Source organism: Lissotriton helveticus, chromosome 3_1 (genome assembly GCF_964261635.1).
Source record: "Lissotriton helveticus chromosome 3_1, aLisHel1.1, whole genome shotgun sequence".
NCBI lineage: Eukaryota > Metazoa > Chordata > Amphibia > Caudata > Salamandridae > Lissotriton > Lissotriton helveticus.
This window is the reverse complement of record NC_136061.1, coordinates 1,057,736,280-1,057,763,435: the sequence shown is the minus strand read 5'-3', so window position 1 is coordinate 1,057,763,435 and position 27,156 is coordinate 1,057,736,280.

Genomic DNA, 27,156 nt, shown 5'->3' with positions numbered 1-27,156 from the left:
CTCGAACGACTGAATGGATTTTCACCAAACTTGGCAAAATTGTATGGACTGGTAGCCCGATGTGCCTTTGCTATGTCTCAAGATATTTGCTCCAGAGGATTTTGAGTAATTTAGGTTCAAAAAAATGTATATATCTATAGCCGCGCCCCGGTACGCGCACCGGGGAGCGCTCCAGGCGTGCCACGCGACTTGCGCACGGAAAGCTGATTGGCTCTCGGGTGTCTGTAAACATTCGAAACAGTCCGGAGCGGCCGCCATCTTGTGTCTCGGTAGGATCGAGACACAACAGGTGGTAAAAACAAAGGGGGAAATAATCAAAAGGGGGCAGGGTAGACCCCCCCTGACCCCCTAGGTTTGATGTGGGGGCCATAAAAGGGTCCCTCGGGTAAAAAAAAAATATATATTTTTTTCGATTTTCGTGGGGGGAGCGCCCGGTACGCGCACCGGGGAGCGTACCGGGGAGCGTACTTTGGTGAAAAATAGTGAAAATAATAGTATCAAATAATCATTTTGAGTGATTACAGATAGGGTAGCTCTGAAAAGAGCTTTTGGGTTCTGTGGCTGTTTTAGGTACCTACAAATACGTCCCACACACACCCACATGCACACAACCCCACACCCCCACAGCCACACACTCCCCGCACACACCTCACACATGCACACCTACACCCACACCCAAACACCCCACACCCCCACACCAACACCTTACACATCCACACCCACACCCACATCCCACACACCCACACTCACACACACACCTCACCCCCCCAACACACATACGCACACACAGATACCTCACAGACACACCCCACACATCCCACACGCACACCTCCCCCCCACACACACACACACCTCACAGACACATCCACACATCCCACACATACACACACATCCTGCACACATACCCCCCACACCCACACACACCCCACACACACCTCACACCCCCACACACCCACCTACACCCAAACACCCCACACACCCACACCCACACACACACCTTACACGCCCACATCCCCACCTACACCCACATACCCCAGACACCTACACACACCTATACACCTCATCCTCCCCAGACACAAACACATACACACACATACACACCTCACAGACACACCCCATACATCCCCCACACACACCTCCTCCCCCCACACATGGGGAAAACTCAGTGAAACAGTAAAAACCCCACACACACCTCACACAGGCACACCTCGACCCACACCCAAACACCCTACACCCCCACACCGACACCTTACACATCCACACCCACACCCACATCCCACACACCCACACCCACAGACACACCTTACACACCCACACCCCGACCTACAACCACTGACTCCCTATAAGTCACACACCCTGCATTACTTATCTTTCTTTGCTGTTTCACTCAAATCCATTCCATTCAGGTACTGTTTTCTTTACTCTCTTTGTCCTTTCTCTTTGTCACTCCCCATGTCTTATCCTAATTCAATTTTTCACCCTCTTTCACCCCTCTATATTTACACTAACTGGTCTTTTCTTACCCTCACTCACCGTTCTTCATTTATCCCGGTTACGCCACTACCCTTCATTCTCAATTTTTTACTGTCCTTTCTTTTTCTTTCAACACCCACTCACATTCTCCCACTATCTCTACTTTAGTCTTCTTCCTCTCTCTTTTCCCTTCTTTCACTCCTTTAGTCATTTTACTTTTCTCACTTTCACCCTATTACACCTTCTCTGTTTTTTACTATGTAATAAACAATCCTTCTGTGGTCATCCTGTAGCTCTCTTTCTCTTAACATTACTCTCTTTGTGTTCTTCCCTCATGGTAACTCCTTCATAAAAAAAAAAAATTCTATTTTTTTGGGGGACGCGCCCCGGTACGCGTACCCTAAGAAAAAATAATTGACAGTGATTCATTAAAAATATAGGTTTATTTTTATAAATGAAAGGTAGTTCTAAAAAGAACTGGTTTTTTTCTTCTTTTTGTTGTTTTATATTTTTTTAATGTTTTTTTGAACATTTTGTACTTTTTTTGGCTTTTCAAAACAGTTTTATTTTTTTTTGGTATTTTTTATGGGGAGAAACAAAAAACAGGGAATTGTAAAAAACAAGAAACCGAAAAAAATTACTGTTTTGGGGCATTTGTGATTGTCACCAGCAAGGACGACGAGCTTCATGCTCTGTTCACCATAGGCGATGAGCTTGCCACATGCAATACATGTGATTCTAAAATCTGCAATTCGTGGCTGAATACAAGGCATCGTCTCCGTTGTATCTGGTCCCGATGGAGTGGGTTGATTTCTTTTGGAGCTGGTCCTTGAACACTGGGGGTGGTGACTGGCCAGTTCCCTGATCTCTGCCTGAGAATAGCTGTTAGAATGCTTCCGGGTCATATGTCGAATCATGGTATTATTACCAAATGAATATTTTTTGTCTGGATTCCCCTTGAGAGTTGTTCGCCACAGATTAGGCAAGTTACCTTGGCCGCATTCACTTTTTTCTTGCCCTCTGGGAGTGAAAAAAACTCCCATACAATGTGTTCTTTTGGCTTGTATGGGGTATTTTGTTCAGGCAGCCATCTTCTCCCCTCCTCCTCCTCCTCTTCCTCCGCCTCCTCTTCTTCACCACCAATGTATTGTTGTGGTGGTCCTCTTGGTGATGGTGGTGGTGGTGGTGGTGGTGCAGATGCTCCAGCTGTTGCTGCTACAGTAGCCATTTCAAAGTACAAAAGAATTGTCTCTATAGATGAAACAGGTCTTCCTCAGTCAAAGGACAAAGTCATAATAAGGAAGAAAGGAGGGGTTTTTCATTATTTGGGAAAACAAACTGTCCTGAACCAATCCGAAGTGTTATTTTCAGGTCACAAGACCTAGGCTTTACTCATTTGGGAAAAACAACTGTCCTGAACCAATCAGAAGTGTTATTTTCAGATCAAAAGACCCAGGCTTTACTCATTTGGAAACCAAAACTGTTCTGCACCAATAGAAAGTGTTATTTTCTGGTCATATGACCCGACGCGCTTACGCTATGCGCCCCGGGGCGCGCCCGTAGTCGCGCTCCAGGGTGCGCCCGGGGCACGCGGCGTAAGCGCGTCGAGACGTTCCACGATCGTATGCGCACACGTGCTTCCAGGTGCGCTTCCGCTGTGCGTCATATGACGCATCACGCGTCTACGCGATACGTCACAATGTTGTTTTCGTTCACGAGAATAGCGCTAACGGGACGCTCCCCGGTACGCACCGCGATCATATGCGCACGTGTGCTTCCGGGTGCGCTTACACTGTGCGTCATATGACGCATCACGCGTCTACGCGAAATGTCACGATGTTGTTTTCGTTCGCAAGAATTGCGCTAACAGGACGCTCCCCGGTACGCGCCCTAAGTTAAAATTAAAAAATTTTTTTTTAAAAATTGACATAATTATACAATATAAAATTCGTTTTAAAATTTATTATTTTTTATACCTATAAAGATTTGCTATTAAAAAACCCTTGAAATTCACTGAAAAAACCATAGGTTTCACACCAGTTATAGTTAGGAATTAGCATTTAAAAAACCTATTAAATTCACTGAAAAAAACATAAGTTTTACACCAGTTATAGTTAGCTGGAAGTTTTACTCGCATAAAACCATTGAAATTCCCACGATATAGTTAGTTGGACTCACTATAACTTGCGCGTGCAATGCACTGCTGATGACGTCACATATTACATCACTCATGACATGGTCAGTGACATCACTCATGACATCACTGATGACACCATCCTTGTGACAGAGTGACATGCCTCCTTTCACTGTAATGTAACCCTTGAAACACATATTCAAAAATAAAAAATAACATTTTCAAAAAAATGCAGATACCCATACCAGATATATAACAACCAATTCAGTAATTCCACCATCTATATGCACATCCACTCATTCACAAACAGTTCTATGTAGTCACTCATACATATACTCACTCATCATATGTAGTGATACACCTATACATCCTGTTACACACCGACAGTCATCCAAAAGATACTGTCACACATACTCACACATGCAAATAAACTATTAAACATCCATTTATTTGCATATACAGTTATACACACACTACCACTTTACTTTTAAGGAAACTTACACATACTTACTCTCTTAAACAATCACTTATAGAAACACATACTAATTTAAACAGGAACTCTTACAATCCCTCACTCTCACATATACTCACTTATATACATCAATATTCACATATACTACATTAAAACATATGTAGTTTCTGATAAAGACACTAGTGAGACAGACATTCACTCACTAACATACACATATACACACTCATCCACCCATACAGTCCTGCACATGTGCTGTATTCAAAACACATACAAACAGAGAGTCAGTCATTCATGCATCTATGTGCTAAGTAATACCCCCACCAAACCATACAAACACTTATACTGATACTAAGAAAAACATCTAATAACCCATATACCTACACATGTAGCTACTCACCAAACTATGCAGCCACTTATACACAAAGTGAAACATTAATACATATATTTAAATATTTAAACATTACTCACTAATATTTATTTTTCAGAAAGACAAACATTCACTGGATGGTGTCATCAGTGATGTCATGAGTGATGTTACTGACCATGTCAGGAGTGATGTAATATGTGACGTCATCAGCAGTGCATTGCACGCGCAAGTTATAGTGAGTCCAACTAACTATAACGTGGGAATTTCAATGGTTTTATGCGAGTAAAACTTCCAGCTAACTATAACTGGTGTAAAACTTATGTTTTTTTCAGTGAATTTAATAGGTTTTTTAAATGCTAATTCCTAACTATAACTGGTGTGAAACCTATGGTTTTTTCAGTGAATTTCAAGGGTTTTTTAATAGCAAATCTTTATAGGTATAAAAAATAATAAATTTTAAAACGAATTTTGTATTGGTGTAAAACCTATGGTTTTTTCAGTGAATATATATATATATATATATATATATATATATATATATATATATTACCTACTGGCGGTCGCCAGTAGGTAGTTATAGTTAGGACCTAGCTACCATAGGAAATCCACAACATTCTATTGGGAATAACTTTGGCGCCGGCTGAGGAATTTGCGTGTAATTTTCCCAAATTTAGGCCAGCTCCGCTCCGCTCCTTCCCTGCAAGTTTTGGGGGGATTCGTGAAGTGGGGGCTGAGAAAAAAGGGGGTCCCAAAACGTGTTTTCCCCATGTTAATTTCCATAGGACGAAGTGACAAGGCTACAGCCTGAACCGCTGAACGGAATTACGCCAAACTTTGCAAAATTGTAGGGACTGGTTCGCAGAAGTGCCTTTGCTATATTTGGTGAAAATTGCTCCAGTGGTTTTTACCAAAATTAACTTTAAAAAACATATATATATCTATAGGCGCGCTCCGAGCGCTCACCGGTACGCGTACCGAGCGCGCTACGGGAGTGGCGAGCGGAAAGCTGATTGGCTCTCGGGTGTCTGTCAACATTCTAAACAGTCCGGAGAGTCCGCCATCTTGTGTCTTGGTAGAATCGAGACACAAGAGGTGAAAATAAAAAGGGGGAAATGAATAAAAGGGGGCAGGGTAGACACCCCCTGACTCCCTAGGTTTTCTGAGAGGGGCCTAGAAGGACCCTGAAGGGCAAATAATCTATTTATTTATTTTAAAATTTTCGCGGGGTAAGCGCTGGGTGCGTTCCCATGTGCGCTTCCCGGTACGTGCACCCTGAGCGCACCACGGGGAAAAACAGTGTAAAAAATTATAGTAAAAAAATAATTTAGAGTGCTTAGAGGTAGGGTAGCTCTGAAAAGAGCTGTTGTGTTATGTGGGTGTTTTTTGTACCTACAAGTAGGTACCAATGCAGAGTCTCAAATTCAAGAGGAAGACTCTATTCCCCTCATCTGTAAAATGTACACCATCTCTCCTATAGATGCCTTGCATGTTGTAACGCAAGTTGTTGTGGTATATGGAAATCATACCATAGTCTCTGAGGGAAGCAGAAACAGATTTATTCACATGTTTCCTTGCTTTCTCAATCTGTGCACAAAATTGTTTGGACCAGTTCCATTTTGGCATGTATTAGAAAATACCAAGGCAGTTTTGGGAAAAAGTGACATCAATTGCCCAAAAATGTCCTTTAAAAGCATTTCCAGACCTACCCCAGTCAAAGTGCCCAGATCATTTCCACTACAGTGCACAATTATGAGGTCAGGGTGTGGTAGATGCATAAAGGATTTTACCAATGGTATCAATTGGTGACTTCTCAGTCCTCTCTGTCCAATCCATACAATGTCCACATTTGGTAAATCAAGGTTGTAAATACCTCTGTTACCTGCACATTTTTCACTGCAGTAGACAAAGCTATGACCCACAAACCAGACTTTTGGCATCTTGAAGGTAGATGTGCTTGTATTCAGATGAGCTGTGGAAATGAAATGGCAGTTTGAAAGTAGGAATTATGAAAAAAAGTGGTTGAGATTCAGTGCACTTGAAAAACAAGAAATGATTGGTGTTTTCTTAAAATTCACCACTGAAAATTAGGGTGCATGCTTTTTTTTTTTAAAGAAGGCATTTTAATGGTGGAGAAAAAGTCATTGAAAGAAACATTGCACATGATTAGCTAGTACATTGAGAGGTCAAACACCCTTGCTGGATTCTTTTGCAACATAGTATGATGAACTTTTCAACTGTGTGCTGAGTTAGGTGGGAGTTACCATGGTAACAGGGTGGATGAGCACTGGGGGGATGGGTGAATATTATGTGAGTTTCAAAGTGTTGAAATGTACAACCAAATATAATGTGAAGTTTGGTTTTGAATTTGTGTGGGAAGAATTTTGATTGGTTATGTACAAGAATATGGGTCTGAAATTAGAGGGAATCTGTTCCATTATTCTGAGGCTGCAGTGACAGAAGCATTATTCAGAGATTCTGCTTAAGAAAATCTGGTGTGTGTGACTGACACTGTTCTAAATCTTCCAAAGCATTTTTAAAGGTGTGTAATGATTCTTTTAATAAAGATAGACTGCTGTATGCAGTATGGGGAAGATTAAGAAACATATTTTGCTTCTTTATTCTTGCATTGTGTGTCATGTTTTTTTGTAATGCTGTTTAAAAAATTTAATGGGTGTATATTGGAAAGGTATTTTGGAAATTAGTTAGGTTTCTGCTTTGTTTTGTAGTGGTCATTTAAATGGGCTGTGCTCTGTGTTAAAAATGATTTACTATGGAAAATGTTTTCTGGTAAAAAGTCTGGCTTTTACATTTTGGTCAAGGATTACATTGAGTGTCTGTGTGAAATAAGGAAGTATGTGTTCACATTTTTCAATAATGTCACCTGTGTGTGCTGACAGTTTGCCTCTCTTAGCTCAAAGGGCACTCTGTGCCTGTGTGTCATGTGCCTAAGATCACACTGTGAGTCAAGCATGATTTTAAATGGATCTGGATGAATAATTTGCTTAGTTGATGTGCTTAAAAATGTAGAAATACATGTTTTTTTAAGTCAGTTAGGCTTTAGCATATATACTAGTAGGGAATGATCTTGTTTGTTGAAATGAAATGTGCCTAAGATCACACTGTGAGTCACGCATGATTTTAAATGGATCTGGGTGAATAAGTTGCTTAGTTAATGTGTATTCTTAAAGTCAGTTAGGCTTTAGCATATGTACTAGTAGGGAATCTTAGGCAGCATGTCTGTTAGGCCTCTTACTGCAGAAATAGGCTCTAAGCTGTGCAATCAAGATCCAGGGTGTGCCTTTGAAATGAAAAACGGAATGTTATGTCTTGCTTATATATATGTGGTCCGTTTTTTTGCCAGTAGACACAGTGAAATAGTATGAGCAGACACACGCATACTGCATGCAGAGACAGGCATGGTAGATTACATGTAACATCCTGGTCATGTGCGTAAGATCACACTGTGAGTCAAGCATGATTTTAAATGGATCTGGGTGAATAATTTGCTTAGTTGATGTGTATTCTTAAAGTTAGTTAGGCTTTAGCATATGTACTAGTAGGGAATCTTAGACAGCATGTCTGTTAGGCCTCTTACTTCAGAAATAGGCTCTAAGCTGTGCAATCAAGATCCAGGGTGTGCCTTTGAAATGAAAAAGGAATGTTATGTCTTGCTTATATATATGTGGTCTGTTTTTTGCCAGTAGACACAGTGAAATAGTATGAGCAGACACACACATATTGCATGCAGAGACAGGCATGGTAGATTACATGTAACATCCTGGTCATGTGCGTAAGATCACACTGTGAGTCAAGCATGATTTTAAATGGATCTGGGTGAATAATTTGCTTAGTTGATGTGTATTCTTACAGTCAGTTAGGCTTTAGCATATGTACTAGTAGGGAATCTTAGTCAGCATGTCTGTTAGGCCTCTTACTTCAGAAATAGGCTCTAAGCTGTGCAATCAAGATCCAGGGTGTGCCTTTGAAATGAAAAAGGAATGTTATGTCTTGCTTATATATATGTGGTCTGTTTTTTGCTAGTAGACATAGTGAAATAGTATGAGCAGACACACACATATTGCATGCAGAGACAAGCATGGTAGATTACATGTAACATCCTGGTCCTGTGTTTAAGATCACACTGTGAGTCAAGCATGATTTTAAATGGATCTGGGTGAATAATTTGCTTAGTTGATGTGTATTCTTAAAGTCAGTTAGGCTTTAGCATATGTACTAGTAGGGAATCTTAGGCAGCATGTCTGTTAGGCCTCTTCAGAAATAGGCTCTAAGCTGTGAAATCAAGATCCAGGGTGTGCCTTTGAAATGAAAAAGGAATGTTATGTCTTGCTTATATATATATATGTGGTCTGTGTTTTGCCAGTAGACACAGTGAAATAGTATGAGCAGACACACGCATATTGCATGCAGAGACATGCATGGTAGATTACATGTATCATCCTAGTCATGTGCCTAAGATCACACTGTGAGTCAAGCATGATTTTAAATGGATCTGGGTGAATAATTTGCTTAGTTGATGTGTATTCTCAAAGTCAGTTAGGCTTTAGCATATGTACTAGTAGGGAATCTTAGGCAGTATGTCTGTTAGGCCTCTTACTTCAGAAACAGGCTCCAAGCTGTGCAATCAAGATCCAGGGTATGCCTTTGAAATGGAAAAGGAATGTTATGTCTTGCTTATATATATGTGTTCTGTTTTTTGACAGTAGACACAGTGAAATAGTATGAGCAAACACACACATATTGCATGCAGAGACAGGCATGGTAGATTACATGTAACATCCTGGTCAAGTACATTGAGAGGTAAGACACCCTTGCTGGATTCTTTTGCAACATAGTATGATGAACTTTTCAACTGTGTGCTGAGTTAGGTGGGAGTTACCATGGTAACAGGGTGGATGAGCACTGGGGGGATGGGTGAATATTATGTGAGTTTCAAAGTGTTGAAATGTACAACCAAATAAAATATGAAGTTTAGTTTTGAATTTGTGTGGGAAGAATTTTGATTGGTTATGTACAAGAATATGGGTCTGAAATTAGAGGGAATCTGTTCCATTATTCTGAGGCTGCAGTGACAGAAGCATTATTCAGAGATTCTGCTTAAGAGAATCTGGTGTGTGTGACTGACACTGTTCTAAATCTTCCAAAGCATTTTTAAAGGTGTGTAATGATTCTTTTAATAAAGATAGACTGCTGTATGCAGTATGGGGAAGATTAAGAAACATATTTTGCTTCTTTATTCTTGCATTGTGTGTCATGTTTTTTTGTAATGCTGTTTAAAAAATTGAATAGGTGCATATTGGAAATGTATTTTGGAAATGAGTTAGGTTTCTGCTTTGTTTTGTAGTGGTCATTTAAATGGGCTGTGCTCTGTGTTTAAAATGATTTACTATGGAAAATGTTTTCTGGTAAAAAGTCTGGCTTTTAAATTTTGGTCAAGGATTACATTGAGTGTCTGTGTGAAATAAGGAAGTATGTGTTCACATTTTTCAATAATGTCACCTGTGTGTGCTGACAGTTTGCCTCTCTTAGCTTAAAGGGCACTCTGTGCCTGTGTGTCATGTGCCTAAGATCACACTGTGAGTCAAGCATGATTTTAAATGGATCTGGATGAATAATTTGCTTAGTTGATGTGCTTAAAAATGTAGAAATACATGTTTTTTAAGTCGGTTAGGCTTTAGCATATGTACTAGTAGGGAATGATCTTGTTTGTTGAAATGAAATGTGCTTAAGATCACACTGTGAGTCACGCATTATTTTAAATGGATCTGGGTGAATAATTTGCTTAGTTAATGTGTATTCTTAAAGTCAGTTAGGCTTTAGCATATGTACTAGTAGGGAATCTTAGGCAGCATGTCTGTTAGGCCTCTTACTGCAGAAATAGGCTCTAAGCTGTGCAATCAAGATCCAGGGTGTGCCTTTGCAATGAAAAACGGAATGTTATGTCTTGCTTATATATATGTGGTCCGTTTTTTTGCCAGTAGACATAGTGAAATAGTATGAGCAGACACACGCATACTGCATGCAGAGACAGGCATGGTAGATTACATGTAACATCCTGGTCATGTGCGTAAGATCACACTGTGAGTCAAGCATGATTTTAAATGGATCTGGGTGAATAATTTGCTTAGTTGATGTGTATTCTTAAAGTCAGTTAGGCTTTAGCATATGTACTAGTAGGGAATCTTAGACAGCATGTCTGTTAGGCCTCTTACTTCAGAAATAGGCTCTAAGCTGTGCAATCAAGATCCAGGGTGTGCATTTGAAATGAAAAAGGAATGTTATGTCTTGCTTATATATATGTGGTCTGTTTTTTGCCAGTATACACAGTGAAATAGTATGAGCAGACACACACATATTGCATGCAGAGACAGGCATGGTAGATTACATGTAACATCCTGGTCATGTGCGTAAGATCACACTGTGAGTCAAGCATGATTTTAAATGGATCTGGGTGAATAATTTGCTTAGTTGATGTGTATTCTTACAGTCAGTTAGGCTTTAGCATATGTACTAGTAGGGAATCTTAGTCAGCATGTCTGTTAGGCCTCTTACTTCAGAAATAGGCTCTAAGCTGTGCAATCAAGATCCAGGGTGTGCCTTTGAAATGAAAAAGGAATGTTATGTCTTGCTTATATATATGTGGTCTGTTTTTTGCGAGTAGACATAGTGAAATAGTATGAGCAGACACACACATATTGCATGCAGAGACAAGCATGGTAGATTACATGTAACATCCTGGTCCTGTGTTTAAGAGCACACTGTGAGTCAAGCATGATTTTAAATGGATCTGGGTGAATAATTTGCTTAGTTGATGTGTATTCTTAAAGTCAGTTAGGCTTTAGCATATGTACTAGTAGGGAATCTTAGGCAGCATGTCTGTTAGGCCTCTTCAGAAATAGGCTCTAAGCTGTGCAATCAAGATCCAGGGTGTGCCTTTGAAATGAAAAAGGAATGTTATGTCTTGCTTATATATATATATATGTGGTCTGTGTTTTGCCAGTAGACACAGTGAAATAGTATGAGCAGACACACGCATATTGCATTCAGAGACATGCATGGTAGATTACATGTATCATCCTAGTCATGTGCCTAATATCACACTGTGAGTCAAGCATGATTTTAAATAGATCTGGGTGAATAATTTGCTTAGTTGATGTGTATTCTCAAAGTCAGTTAGGCTTTAGCATATGTACTAGTAGGGAATCTTAGGCAGTATGTCTGTTAGGCCTCTTACTTCAGAAACAGGCTCCAAGCTGTGCAATCAAGATCCAGGGTGTGCCTTTGAAATGAAATAGGAATGTTATGTCTTGCTTATATATATGTGTTCTGTTTTTTTGCCAGTAGACACAGTGAAATAGTATGAGCAGACACACACATATTGCATGCAGAGACAGGCATGGTAGATTACATGTAACATCCTGGTCAAGTACATTGAGAGGTCAAACACCCTTGCTGGATTCTTTTGCAACATAGTATGATGAACTTTTCAACTGTGTGCTGAGTTAGGTGGGAGTTACCATGGTAACAGTGTGGGTGAGCACTGGGGGGATGGGTGAATATTATGTGAGTTTCAAAGTGTTGAAATGTACAACCAAATAAAATGTGAAGTTTGGTTTTGAATTTGTGTGGGAAGAATTTTGATTGGTTATGTACAAGAATATGGGTCTGAAATTAGAGGGAATCTGTTCCATTATTCTGAGGCTGCAGTGACAGAAGCATTATTCAGAGATTCTGCTTAAGAAAATCTGGTGTGTGTGACTGACACTGTTCTAAATCTTCCAAAGCATTTTTAAAGGTGTGTAATGATTCTTTTAATAAAGATAGACTGCTGTATGCAGTATGGGGAAGATTAAGAAACATATTTTGCTTCTTTATTCTTGCATTGTGTGTCATGTTTTTTTGTAATGCTGTTTAAAAAATTGAATGGGTGCATATTGGAAATGTATTTTGGAAATGAGTTAGGTTTCTGCTTTGTTTTGTAGTGGTCATTTAAATGGGCTGTGCTCTGTGTTAAAAATGATTTACTACGGAAAATGTTTTCTGGTAAAAAGTCTGGCTTTTAAATTTTGGTCAAGGATTACATTGAGTGTCTGTGTGAAATAAGGAAGTATGTGTTCACATTTTTCAATAATGTCACCTGTGTGTGCTGACAGTTTGCCTCTCTTAGCTTAAAGGGCACTCTGTGCCTGTGTGTCATGTGCCTAAGATCACACTGTGAGTCAAGCATGATTTTAAATGGATCTGGATGAATAATTTGCTTAGTTGATGTGCTTAAAAATGTAGAAATACATGTTTTTTTAAGTCAGTTAGGCTTTAGCATATGTACTAGTAGGGAATGATCTTGTTTGTTGAAATGAAATGTGCCTAAGATCACACTGTGAGTCACGCATGATTTTAAATGGATCTGGGTGAATAATTTGCTTAGTTAATGTGTATTCTTAAAGTCAGTTAGGCTTTAGCATATGTACTAGTAGGGAATCTTAGGCAGCATGTCTGTTAGGCCTCTTACTGCAGAAATAGGCTCTAAGCTGTGCAATCAAGATCCAGGGTGTGCCTTTGAAATGAAAAACGGAATGTTATGTCTTGCTTATATATATGTCGTCCGTTTTTTTGCCAGTAGACACAGTGAAATAGTATGAGCAGACACACGCATACTGCATGCAGAGACAGGCATGGTAGATTACATGTAACATCCTGGTCATGTGCGTAAGATCACACTGTGAGTCAAGCATGATTTTAAATGGATCTGGGTGAATAATTTGCTTAGTTGATGTGTATTCTTAAAGTTAGTTAGGCTTTAGCATATGTACTAGTAGGGAATCTTAGACAGCATGTCTGTTAGGCCTCTTACTTCAGAAATAGGCTCTAAGCTGTGCAATCAAGATCCAGGGTGTGCCTTTGAAATGAAAAAGGAATGTTATGTCTTGCTTATATATATGTGGTCTGTTTTTTGCCAGTAGACACAGTGAAATAGTATGAGCAGACACACACATATTGCATGTAGAGACAGGCATGGTAGATTACATGTAACATCCTGGTCATGTGCGTAAGATCACACTGTGAGTCAAGCATGATTTTAAATGGATCTGGGTGAATAATTTGCTTAGTTGATGTGTATTCTTGCAGTCAGTTAGGCTTTAGCATATGTACTAGTAGGGAATCTTAGTCAGCATGTCTGTTAGGCCTCTTACTTCAGAAATAGGCTCTAAGCTGTGCAATCAAGATCCAGGGTGTGCCTTTGAAATGAAAAAGGAATGTTATGTCTTGCTTATATATATGTGGTCTGTTTTTTGCTAGTAGACATAGTGCAATAGTACGAGCAGACACACACATATTGCATGCAGAGACAAGCATGGTAGATTACATGTAACATCCTGGTCCTGTGTTTAAGATCACACTGTGAGTCAAGCATGATTTTAAATGGATCTGGGTGAATAATTTGCTTAGTTGATGTGTATTCTTAAAGTCAGTTAGGCTTTAGCATATGTACTAGTAGGGAATCTTAGGCAGCATGTCTGTTAGGCCTCTTCAGAAATAGGCTCTAAGCTGTGAAATCAAGATCCAGGGTGTGCCTTTGAAATGAAAAAGGAATGTTATGTCTTGCTTATATATATATATGTGGTCTGTGTTTTGCCAGTAGACACAGTGAAATAGTATGAGCAGACACACGCATATTGCATGCAGAGACATGCATGGTAGATTACATGTATCATCCTAGTCATGTGCCTAAGATCACACTGTGAGTCAAGCATGATTTTAAATGGATCTGGGTGAATAATTTGCTTAGTTGATGTGTATTCTCAAAGTCAGTTAGGCTTTAGCATATGTACTAGTAGGGAATCTTAGGCAGTATGTCTGTTAGGCCTCTTACTTCAGAAACAGGCTCCAAGCTGTGCAATCAAGATCCAGGGTATGCCTTTGAAATGGAAAAGGAATGTTATGTCTTGCTTATATATATGTGTTCTGTTTTTTGACAGTAGACACAGTGAAATAGTATGAGCAGACACACACATATTGCATGCAGAGACAGGCATGGTAGATTACATGTAACATCCTGGTCAAGTACATTGAGAGGTAAGACACCCTTGCTGGATTCTTTTGCAACATAGTATGATGAACTTTTCAACTGTGTGCTGAGTTAGGTGGGAGTTACCATGGTAACAGGGTGGATGAGCACTGGGGGGATGGGTGAATATTATGTGAGTTTCAAAGTGTTGAAATGTACAACCAAATAAAATATGAAGTTTAGTTTTGAATTTGTGTGGGAAGAATTTTGATTGGTTATGTACAAGAATATGGGTCTGAAATTAGAGGGAATCTGTTCCATTATTCTGAGGCTGCAGTGACAGAAGCATTATTCAGAGATTCCGCTTAAGAAAATCTGGTGTGTGTGACTGACACTGTTCTAAATCTTCCAAAGCATTTTTAAAGGTGTGTAATGATTCTTTTAATAAAGATAGACTGCTGTATGCAGTATGGGGAAGATTAAGAAACATATTTTGCTTCTTTATTCTTGCATTGTGTGTCATGTTTTTTTGTAATGCTGTTTAAAAAATTTAATGGGTGCATATTGGAAATGTATTTTGGAAATGAGTTAGGTTTCTGCTTTGTTTTGTGGTGGTCATTTAAATGGGCTGTGCTCTGTGTTAAAAATGATTTACTATGGAAAATGTTTTCTGGTAAAAAGTCTGGCTTTTAAATTTTGGTCAAGGATTACATAGAGTGTCTGTGTGAAATAAGGAAGTACGTGTTCACATTTTTCAATAATGTCACCTGTGTGTGCTGACAGTTTGCCTCTCTTAGCTTAAAGGGCACTCTGTGCCTGTGTGTCATGTGCCTAAGATCACACTGTGAGTCAAGCATGATTTTAAATGGATCTGGATGAATAATTTGCTTAGTTGATGTGCTTAAAAATGTAGAAATACATGTTTTTTAAGTCGGTTAGGCTTTAGCATATGTACTAGTAGGGAATGATCTTGTTTGTTGAAATGAAATGTGCCTAAGATCACACTGTGAGTCACGCATGATTTTAAATGGATCTGGGTGAATAATTTGCTTAGTTAATGTGTATTCTTAAAGTCAGTTAGGCTTTAGCATATGTACTAGTAGGGAATCTTAGGCAGCATGTCTGTTAGGCCTCTTACTGCAGAAATAGTCTCTAAGCTGTGCAATCAAGATCCAGGGTGTGCCTTTGAAATGAAAAACGGAATGTTATGTCTTGCTTATATATATGTGGTCCGTTTTTTTGCCAGTAGACACAGTGAAATAGTATAAGCAGACACACGCATACTGCATGCAGAGACAGGCATGGTAGATTACATGTAACATCCTGGTCATGTGCGTAAGATCACACTGTGAGTCAAGCATGATTTTAAATGGATCTGGGTGAATAATTTGCTTAGTTGATGTGTATTCTTACAGTCAGTTAGGCTTTAGCATATGTACTAGTAGGGAATCTTAGTCAGCATGTCTGTTAGGCCTCTTACTTCAGAAATAGGCTCTAAGCTGTGCAATCAAGATCCAGGGTGTGCCTTTGAAATGAAAAAGGAATGTTATGTCTTGCTTATATATATGTGGTCTGTTTTTTGCTAGTAGACATAGTGAAATAGTATGAGCAGACACACACATATTCCATGCAGAGACAAGCATGGTAGATTACATGTAACATCCTGGTCCTGTGCCTAAGATCACACTGTGAGTCAAGCATGATTTTAAATGGATCTGGGTGAATAATTTGCTTAGTTGATGTGTATTCTTAAAGTCAGTTAGGCTTTAGCATATGTACTAGTAGGGAATCTTAGGCAGCATGTCTGTTAGGCCTCTTCAGAAATAGGCTCTAAGCTGTGAAATCAAGATCCAGGGTGTGCCTTTGAAATGAAAAAGGAATGTTATGTCTTGCTTATATATATATATGTGGTCTGTGTTTTGCCAGTAGACACAGTGAAATAGTATGAGCAGACACACGCATATTGCATGCAGAGACATGCATGGTAGATTACATGTATCATCCTGGTCATGTGCCTAAGATCACACTGTGAGTCAAGCATTATTTTAAATGGATCTGGGTGAATAATTTGCTTAGTTGATGTGTATCTTAAAGTCAGTTAGGCTTTAGCATATGTACTAATAGGGAATCTTAGGCAGTATGTCTGTTAGGCCTCTTACTTCAGAAACAGGCTCCAAGCTGTGCAATCAAGATCCAGGGTGTGCCTTTGAAATGAAAAAGGAATGTTATGTCTTGCTTATATATATGTGGTCTGTTTTTTGCCAGTAGACACAGCGAAATAGTATGAGCAGACACACACATATTGCATGCAGAGACAGGCATTGTAGATTACATGTAACACCCTGGTCATGTGCCTAAGATCACACTGTGAGTCAAGCATGATTTTAAATGGATCTGGGTGAATAATTTGCTTAGTTGATGTGTATTCTCAAAGTCAGTTAGGCTTTAGCATATGTACTAGTAGGGAATCTTAGGCTGCATGTCTGTTAGGCCTCTTACTTCACAAATAGGCTCTAAGCTGTGCAATCAAGATCCAGGGTGTGCCTTTGAAATGAAAAAGGAATGTTATGTCTTGCTTATATATATGTGTTCTGTTTTTTGCCAGTAGACACAGTGAAATAGTATGAGCAGACACACACATATTGCATGCAGAGACAGGCATGGTAGATTACATGTAACATCCTGGTCATGTGCCTAAGATCACACTGTGAGTCAAGCTTGATTTTAAATGGATCTGGGTGAATAATTTGCTTAGTTGATGTCTTTAAAAATATGGAGGTACATGTTTTTTAAACTAAAGTCAGTTAAGCTTTAGCATATGTACTAGTAGGGAATCTTAGGCAGCATGTCTGTTTGGCCTCTTACTTCAGAAATAGGCTCTAAGCTGTGCAATCAAGATCCAGGGTGTGTCGTTGAAATGAAAAAGGAATGTTATGTCTTGCTTATATATATGTGGTCTGTTTTTTGCCAGTAGACACAGTGAAATAGTGTGAGCAGACACACGCATATTGCATGCAGAGACAGGCATGGTAGATTACATGTAACACCCTGGTCATGTGCGTAAGATCACACTGTGAGTCAAGCATGATTTTAAATGGATCTGGGTGAATAATTTGCTTAGTTTATGTGTATTCTCAAAGTCAGTTAGGCTTTAGCATATGTACTTGTAGGGAATCTTAGTCAGCATATCTGTTAGGCCTCTTACTTCAGAAATAGGCTCTAAGCTGTGCAATCAAGATCCAGGGTGTGCCTTTGAAATGAAAAAGGAATGTTATGTCTTGCTTATATATATGTGGTCTGTTTTTTGCCAGTAGACACAGTGAAATAGTATGAGCAGACACACACATATTGCATGCAGAGACAGGCATGGTAGATTACATGTAACATCCTGGTCATGTGCCTAAGATCACACTGTGAGTCAAGCTTGATTTTAAATGGATCTGGGTGAATAATTTGCTTAGTTGGAAGTACATGTTTTTTTAAAGTCAGTTAGGCTTTAGCATATGTACTAGTAGGGAATCTTAGGCAGCATGTCTGTTAGGCCTCTTACTTCACAATTTTTATTTAAGCTCTGCCTCCAGTATGTGTGTCTCTGCTCATACTATTTCACTGTCTCTACTGGCAAAAAAACAGACCACATATATATAAGCAAGACATAACATTCCTTTTTCATTTCAAAGGCACACCCTGGATCTTGTTTGCACAGCTTAGAGCCTATTTCTGAAGTAAGAGGCCTAACAGACATGCTGCCTAATATTCTCTACTAGTACATATGCTAAAGCCTAACTGACTTTAAAAAAACATGTACTTCCATATTTTTAACGACATCAACTAAGCAAATTATTCACCCAGATCCATTTAAAATCAAGCTTGACTCACAGTGTGATCATAGGCACATGACCAGGATGTTACATGTAATCAACCATGTCTGTCTCTGCATGCAATATATGTGTTTGTACTAATAATATCTCACTGTCTCTACTGGCAAAAAACAGGCCACATATATATAAGCAAGACATAACATTTCTTTTTCATTTCAAAGGCACACCCTGGATCTTGATTGCGCAGCTTAGAGCCTATTTCTGAAGTAAGAGGCCTAACAGACATGCTGCCTAAGATTCCCTACTAGTGCATATGGTAAAGCCTAAATGACTTTTTAAAACACATGCATTTCCATATTTTAAAACACATCAACTAAGCAAATTATTCACCCAGATCCATTTAAAATCAAGTTTGACTCACAGTGTGATCTTAGGCACATGAGACACATGTCATGATACGGACGCAAAGAGAGAAATGACACACAGAAAAACAGAGATTATGCACGTGCAAAGTGACATGAGACACAGACACAGAGTACCTTTTAAGCTAAGAGAGGCAAACTGTTAGAAGGCACAGGTGACATTATTGAAAAATGTGAAAATATAATTCCTTATTTCACACAGACACTCAGTGTAATCCTTGACAAAAATAATGTTAAAGCCAGACATTTTACCAGAAAACATTTTCCATAGTAAATCGTTTTTGACACAAAGCACAGCACATGTCATGTAAATCAGGCTTATGTTGTAAACTAGTGTTTATATCGTTTACTTATTGTAATTGCTATGTAATATGTTTGTAGTGGTCTATAATATGTTATTTTTTCTTTACCACAGATTATAATCATCTATAGAAAGATAAAAGAAAATGCCATCAAAGGAAAGACGTAAAAAAAAATACAAACAGGATTTAAGGTTAAAAAAAACAGAAATACAAGATTCATCCAAAACAAAATCTTCAGTGAAAAAATAAAATGCTCCTGGTAAGCAAACTAAGGATTTTTTCAGGAAGTTATTGAAATGTCAAAAAAAAGATGTTGTTTCAAAGAAGAATAAGACACCTCTAATTAGAAAGAACAAATTGTGCCCCTCAAAAAATGTTAAACCTGTAGAAGGAGATGATATTGTCAATAGCAAAAGAAGAAGAAATCAATTTATTGAAATTCGTAGACAAATGTTTTATAACAGAATAGTGTCTTAAAAAATGTAAAGAGGTATCAAAAAAAGACCGATTTTTACAAGAAACAAAAAGCATAGAGAAGATTGTGGATGAAGCATTTAAAGTGAAAAAAAATTATATGGTTTAGTAATCAATAGAATTCGTACTCTAGATAAGGTAATCAGTGTTTTCAAATCAAAATGTAAGTGGAAAAGAGTAATTAATCGGACTAATTTTTGTGATGTTTTTTCTGGAGAATGGAAGCATAGTTCAAGTTGTGAGACATTTGTTAATGAAGAAAGTTACTTTCAGGATAATGATTTGGTGCATCCAGTTGACACCAGTGGTCGAGCATATGAGGTGAAGGACGGTTGTCCGGTTGAAAAAGAAAAAATTGTGCCTAGAAATACAGAAGAGGTGTTAACTGATGAAGTTTTAGCAAGATGTCCTAAGGCTCCAGTGTATACTTGGAATTGTAGTAGTATTTGTAGTGTGCGACAGGATTCAATTGATTTGTTTCTCAGTTTCTTACGGACATATACTAAGAAAAGTCTAAAACAAAAAATTAAAATTTTGCAAGAGTTAGATCCTTGTAGAGTGAGGGAACAAAAAGGTTTGCAAGGGCATTCACTGGCTTGTCTTTCAAGACAAGTATGTCAGAGTGTTTTTCACTATTTTAGGATGTTAGCAGTGCATCATAATAAAGTGAGGAAATTAGTGAGAAGGTTGTATTATGCAAAAAGTGTAGCACTTAAGCTAAAACAGTTAAACAGTGCTCTTTTGCATGGGACTGAACTAGATGTGAAGAACATTTGTGAAGAAATTGAGTTTTGTTACTTTGGTGAAAAAGAGGGCAGTGCAGAAACTGATACAGTAATAGAAGGTAATGTGGAAGAGAATGTAAAGATTTCAAGTACAGAAAAATTTGACAATGAAATTACAAAGTTTAAGGTCAATTCAAGTGAAAGGCCTAATTTTACTTGTGTGTGTTGTCGATGAACTCATTATAAGAATCAGACTAGATTAGTTGATTTATATGTAAAAAGTGAAATGGAAAATAATTATGAGTGGAAGGAATTTGCAACTTATTTTTTGGTAGAAAATTGTTTTGATTTGGGTTCTGATCAACGTATTTGTAAATATTGTTATAATAAATTAAATGAAAACAGAATGCCTGCTTGAGCTGTTCATAATAATTTGGAGTTGGTAGACATTCCTTCTGAATTGATGGATTTAAATACCTATGAGTCTATTCTGATTCAATGTGTAAATCCTTTTCAGGCTATTGTTCGCATGGAGCCTAAGACAGGGAAATTGCCTCCTTCAGATTTACAGAGAGGATTAAAGGGAAGAGTTGTTTATTTGCCTCTAGATTTTAAGAAAAATGTTGATACAATTGGTGTAGAAAACGTAGAAGAGGAACCTCTGATTATTCTAGTTAATGGTGTTCTGACAAAGAGTAATAAAATCTGGCAAGAATTAGTGGATGTTAGGAAAGTCAAAAAGGCAACGTTGTATTTGGTAAAAAATAATCAGTACTACAAAAATGTATATGTAGGAGAAGAGGAAACAACTGTAGAAGAGGACAGTGATTTCTCAGCTGGGCAAATTGAAAAAGTTGATGTCTCTAGAAGTGAAGACATTTATGAACATTATAGTGTTCATCCATTGCATTCCAAAGAAGTAATGGGGAATGCTATTGACTTGTTTCAAATAAAAGAAGCAAAAGGAAGTCACATTAGTGTATGGGAAGAAAGTTTGGAAGCTCGTTGTTTTCCACAGTTATTTCCAACAGGTCAAGGTGGACGATATGACGACCGACCTCTTCAAATTCCTGCATCTGAATACCGGACTTCAAGATTATATGCAGAAGATCCAAGGTTTCCGTCAATGCATTCCATATTTGTTCCATCTACTGTTTGAGAGTGACTTGTCTGGACTTTCTTATGCAGTGAACCATATACTGAAAAGTGGAGTACATCTACAAAATGTTTCGGCAAGGGACTTTATGGATAAAGTGAAACTGCAAGACAGTGTTTTTGGAATCTCAGCTAATTAATCTCATGGCATGTCAGCGTGGTACTAACAAGTATTGGTACCGTCGTCATGGGGAATTGAAATGTATGCTAAGAAACTTAGGAACTCCTACATGGTTCCTCATTCTTAGCTGTGCTGAGTATGCTTGGGTAGACTTCAATTTCTACGAGAGGAAAATAAAAACATTGAAAATATTGAATACAAGACACATGGAGAACTGTGCTCTTTGGATCCAGTTAATGTATGCAGGTATTTCAATCATAGGTTTGAAGCTATGATGTCTTTTATCACAAACAAAAAAAATCCTCCGCTTGGAGAGGTTTCGGATTTCTTTTGGAGAAAGGAGTATCAAGCAAGAGGTGCTCCTCACATACATATGCTGCTATGGATTAAAGATGCACCAAAATTTGGAACAGATTCAGATGAGAAAGTGATGAGTTTCATTGAGCAGTATTCTACATGTGCTGTTCCAAAAAGTACAGAAGAAAACAATTTAAGACATCAAGTTTTACGCTTTCAAACCCATCGTTGTGGAAAATACTGTCGTCGAAAATACAAATCCAAGGACAAGTTCTACACAAAATGTCGTTTTGCATTTCCACGTCCAGTAACATCGAAAGGAAGAGTGAACAATTTGATGTCTTCTCTGCGACATACTGTGACAAGAAAAACACCGAAAAATACATACAACCTAAGAAGAAATGAGGAGTCCAAATACATAAATGACTACAACCCAGTCATTTTGTCCATGTGGAATGCTAACATGGAAATTCAATATGTTGCTGACAACTCTATTGCTGTGGCTCGATATGTGACGTCTTACATCACAAAATCAGAAAAGACGGAACTGAAGGAAATGTGGGAGGAAATTTTACATGAAAAGAGTCTAAGCAAGAAATTATACAGTTACAGTCCGAAGATGTTGTCGCATCGAGAAATTGGAGCATATGAATGTTCTGATCGGTTATCATCAGCAAGTCTATATACCAAATCTAGAACCATCATTTGGGTGAGTCTAGGTCTTGCTGCAACACGAAACCGAGTTTTGAAATCTGTACAAGAAATAGAGAATTTGGCGGAGAAAGAACCAGACAGTACAGATATTTTGAAGACAAAAATGTTGGATACATACTATCCAAATAGAAGTAGTCATCTTGAGAACATTTGTCTGTATGAAGTTCTGCAAACCTATACTTTTAAGAGGAATGTCACAGAAGATATCAATAAAGGTGTATATGCTGTAATTGGATGTGAAGGCAGTCTGGTGAAACAAAGAAAAGGCCATTTGATTAATGATCGAAAATTGAGTTGTGAATCTCCAGACAAAAGAGAATTTTATAACTTAGCTCTTTTGCAACTCTTTAAGCCTTGGCGTTCAGAAGAGGAACTACTTGGAGATTTTCTTACTTATGAAGATTCGTTCAATGCAACCAAGGATACCATAGAATGTCCTGTTTTTTCAAATTATCTGCAATTGTTGAACAAGGAAATACAGCAAGAAACTACAATTGCAGCAGAGATTGCTAGAGACAGTTCTCAAGACAGTCAGAGTTCTGCTTCATTGAGTCAGGATCCACTAGGAGGACCACTTATACAAAATGAAGCTGCCACTGCCATGGATGAAGTTGAAAGAGCCATGGAACAAGCTCAGGAGGATGTAGTTAACTTAGAAGATTTGGAAAAAGAGCTAAATGTTGAGCAGAGACAAATAAATGACAAAGTCACAGAACAGATTGAGCATGGTTTATCTCATGAGAAAAAAGAGTGCTCATGTACGTCATTTATACCTGTCCGACTGTACGTGAGTGGAGAAGCAGGAACTGGAAAACGTTTTCTAATTAAAGCAATTGCAACTTATCTGCAGAAAAGAACGGCGTCATCGCTGTCTTGTGTTGTTACCACCCCAACTGGGTTGGCAGCACATAACATTAAAGGGATAACTTTACATCGCTTGTTGATGCTGCCAGTAGAGCATGATAATAAATTACAATACCACAAGCTATCTGGAGAAGCTTGTTGTGAAGTTTCCCGAGTCTTGAAGAAAATTAAACTTCTTATCATTGATGAGGTAAGCATGGTATCAAATGTAATGCTTGCTTTTGTGCATTTAAGAATGCAAGACATTCTTAAAACAGAGTATGATGTGCTATTTGGAGGCAAACACATCATTGTTTTTGGAGATCTACAGCAGCTAACTCCAGTGAAAGGACAACCAGTGTTTAAAATGCTTACACATGAAGATACAAGGATGGGCCTAGGAAGCATTGGAAATGTTAACATATGGTTAAATTTCAAATATGCAGAACTGCTACAAAATATGCGACAGGGAAAGGATGAAGATTATAAATAGACTTTACAAGATGTAAGAATTGGAAAAGTAAGTGAGCATGGGAAAGCAGCTTTACATGCACGATTAATTTCAAATTTGGTTCCAAACGAAAACATTCTCCCAGAGAATATTTTTAAGAGAATTCCTTAAAACAAATCTCTCATATGCTTGATGCCAACTCTGCAAGAATGTTCAATCTTCAACAACAACATGTTAAAGTTGGAAAATCAAGAGATTGTGAAACTGGAAGCTATTGATAAAATAGAACATGAAGGAGCAACTATTATATTGTCTGAAAAGTTAAAATCAAAATTGGATTCTTTAGAGAAGACAATATCTAAAACTGCTGGTTTGGAAAAGACTCTGTATGCATCTTTAAGTTGTCGTATAATTTTACGACGTAATTTACATGTGGAAAGAGGTTTAGTAAATGGGGCAATGAGTCTTGTTGTTGATTTTGTGAATTACCGAAATAGAGATGGAATTGAATTTAAAAAAATTAAATTTGATGGTATTGAAGAAGTACAACAAATCAGTCGTTGTTCTGCCCGATTTTTGCTTGTGAAAGATTTATATGTCAGCAGAAAACAGTTTCCTGTTTCTTTGGCATATGCAGTGACTATTCATAAATCTCAAGGTTTAAGTGTAGATAGTGCTTTAGTGAATATTGGAAGTTCTGTGTTCAAGGAGGGTATGGCATATGTTGCTTTATCTCGAGTCAGAACTTTATCTGGATTGTACTTGATTGATTTTGATGAGACAAAGATTAATGCAGATCTAAATTGTGTAAAAGATTATAATAGGTTAGGAAGAGAGTATGCTCCAAATTTACCTCAATATCCTCTATTTGAAAAGCGTGTGGTAGGCCAAAAAAGAAGAAATTAGAAAAATTGTAGTGAAGTTGTAGCAAAGAGAAAAAAAAAGTAGATGAACCAGTAATTGTAAGCAGAAAGGAAAAGGATTCAGTTAAACATGTTGTTGGATTTCAGTTTGAAAACAGTTCTGGTGTCAACTGCTATCCTAATGTAGTGATTAATGTTCTTTTTTTTCTCCAAACTGTACAGGAACCGATTGCTGAAAATTGGGATCAAAGATTTTGTTGTTTGTTGAATTCTGTGTTTGAGAAATGTAGCAGTGATAGAACAAAAATACAAAGTGTTTCTGAAATTCGAAATGTTTTAGACATATGTTCTGGTCTAAATCAATTTTCACAGAATATTCAGCAAGATTGTCAGGAATTTCTAATGTATATGCTTGTTGTATTGCAAGATGAAGGTGTAGATGTAGAAAATCTTTTCGGCCTTTACTATAAATGGCAGCATGACTGCGACAATTGTTCCTTTTCAAGTAGTTCTACAATAGACACTGAAAGATTTATATATTTGACTTTACCAGACTGCAAATCAGTGTCTTTTAATAATCTAGTTAGAGGAGCAGATCAAAACATGGTCTGTACTCAATGTAAATCAGCAATGCTATCAACATTATATATACAAAGATATGGACAAAATGTAATTTTAATGTTCCAACCTTTGCAACTGCAGAAATTATTTACCATGATGGTCCTTCAACAACATCAGGACATTACACAGCTTATTTAAAATGTCAAAAAGGTTGGAGTTATTGTAATGATACTGAATTGACTTTCAAACAACGTTTGCCTTTTGACTTACAAAATTCTTACCTAGTGGTCTTACAACCAAAATTTTAGGGAAGGTAATTGGCCTATGAAGATTGGACCAGTTAATAAAACTTAGTTTGCTGTTCAAAATTACTTTGCGAGTGAGAGTGATCAAGATAATAAAAAACCTGTAGTTACTCCATTTCATTAACTCCTTCTCTTACTCCCTCTGTCCTCTTACTTCTATACTCCCCTTCCCTCATTCTCTCTCTGTTAGCCTCATTCTCTCCGTCCCCTTAGTCTCTCACTCCTCTTCTATCACGCTCACTCCCTATAACTCAGCCATACTCCCACACTCACCATCTTTCAGACCTTCTCCTTTACTTTCCTTCCTCTCTCTTCCCTTCCTTCACTCCTTCACTCTTTTCTCTTCCCGTTCTCTCCTTACTCTACTTCATTAACTCCTTCTCTTACTCCCTTTGTCCTCTTACTTCTACACTTCCCTTCCCTCATTCTCTCTCCGTTAGCCTCATTCTCTCCGTCCTCTTAGTCTCTCACTCCTCTTCTGTCAAGCTCACTCCCTATAACTCAGCCACACTCCCACACTCACTTTCTTTCAGCTCCTCTGTTCTACTTCCCTTCCTGTCTCTTCACTTCCTTCGCTCCTTCACTCTTTTCCCTTCCCCTCACTCACCTCCCACACTCACCTTCTTTCAATCCCCCTACTTCACTTCCCTTCCCCTCTCGTCCCTTTGTTTGCTCCCTCACTCATTTTCCCTTCCTCTCTCACTGCACTCCACTTCACTCACTCCTTTTGAATTTGTAAAGAATACAGCTCTTTTTGGAGAATTGGAGGTAGTTCTAAAAAGAACTGTTTTTTTTTCTACTTTTTTACTTTTTTTTTTTTTTTACTTTTTCCGAACGTTTTAATTTTTTATTTTTTTTTCTGAACAAAAACAAAAATAGGGAATGCCAAACTGCTCAACAGGAGCATAAAAAAGGGGAAAAATTAGGGCTGGGGAGGGCAGCGATGGTCTTCTCTTTTGCATACAATTAGTAGGATACTTTGCTCTCCGTAACAAAGCAGTTCGTCACACTGCTTACACTTAATTGCAATGTCCGTAAAAACAGGTTGAATATTTGGAATTAATTCAACTGGTCTTCTTCTCACGGATGTTGTTGGTCCTCCGGTGGAAGTTGAGGCGCCATCTCTCGGGGGATTACGTGCCAGGTCCCTGACACTCTCCCGGGCATAGTTCTGGGGGTGCCTCCTTTGAACATGCTGATTCATTGTGGATTTTCCAAAACTATATTTTCTTGTGGGATCACCCCGTGAAAGAATAGTATGGCAAATTTTGCACTCCACCTTTGGAGCATTTACCTTTTTATGTCCTTGTGGAATGGTAAAAAATTTCCAAATGAAGTGCTCCTTCACTTTTGGCTGAGGAGGGTCCTCTTGAAGAAACTCATCAGAGTCCTCACTGCTGCCTGGTGGTCTTGCAGCCATTCTTTCTGAAGAATTGAAGAGCAGAAGGGAATAGGTCTTGCTCTCTCCAAAGTGAAAGGAAATGGGTGGGGTTTTCATTAGTTGTAAAAAAAACTGTTAACAACCAATGAAAAGTGTTATTTTAAGGTCACATGACTTGACGCGCTTACGCTACGTGCACCGGAGCGCTTCCGGGAGGCGCTTACGCAGCACGTACGTAGGCGCTTCCGGGG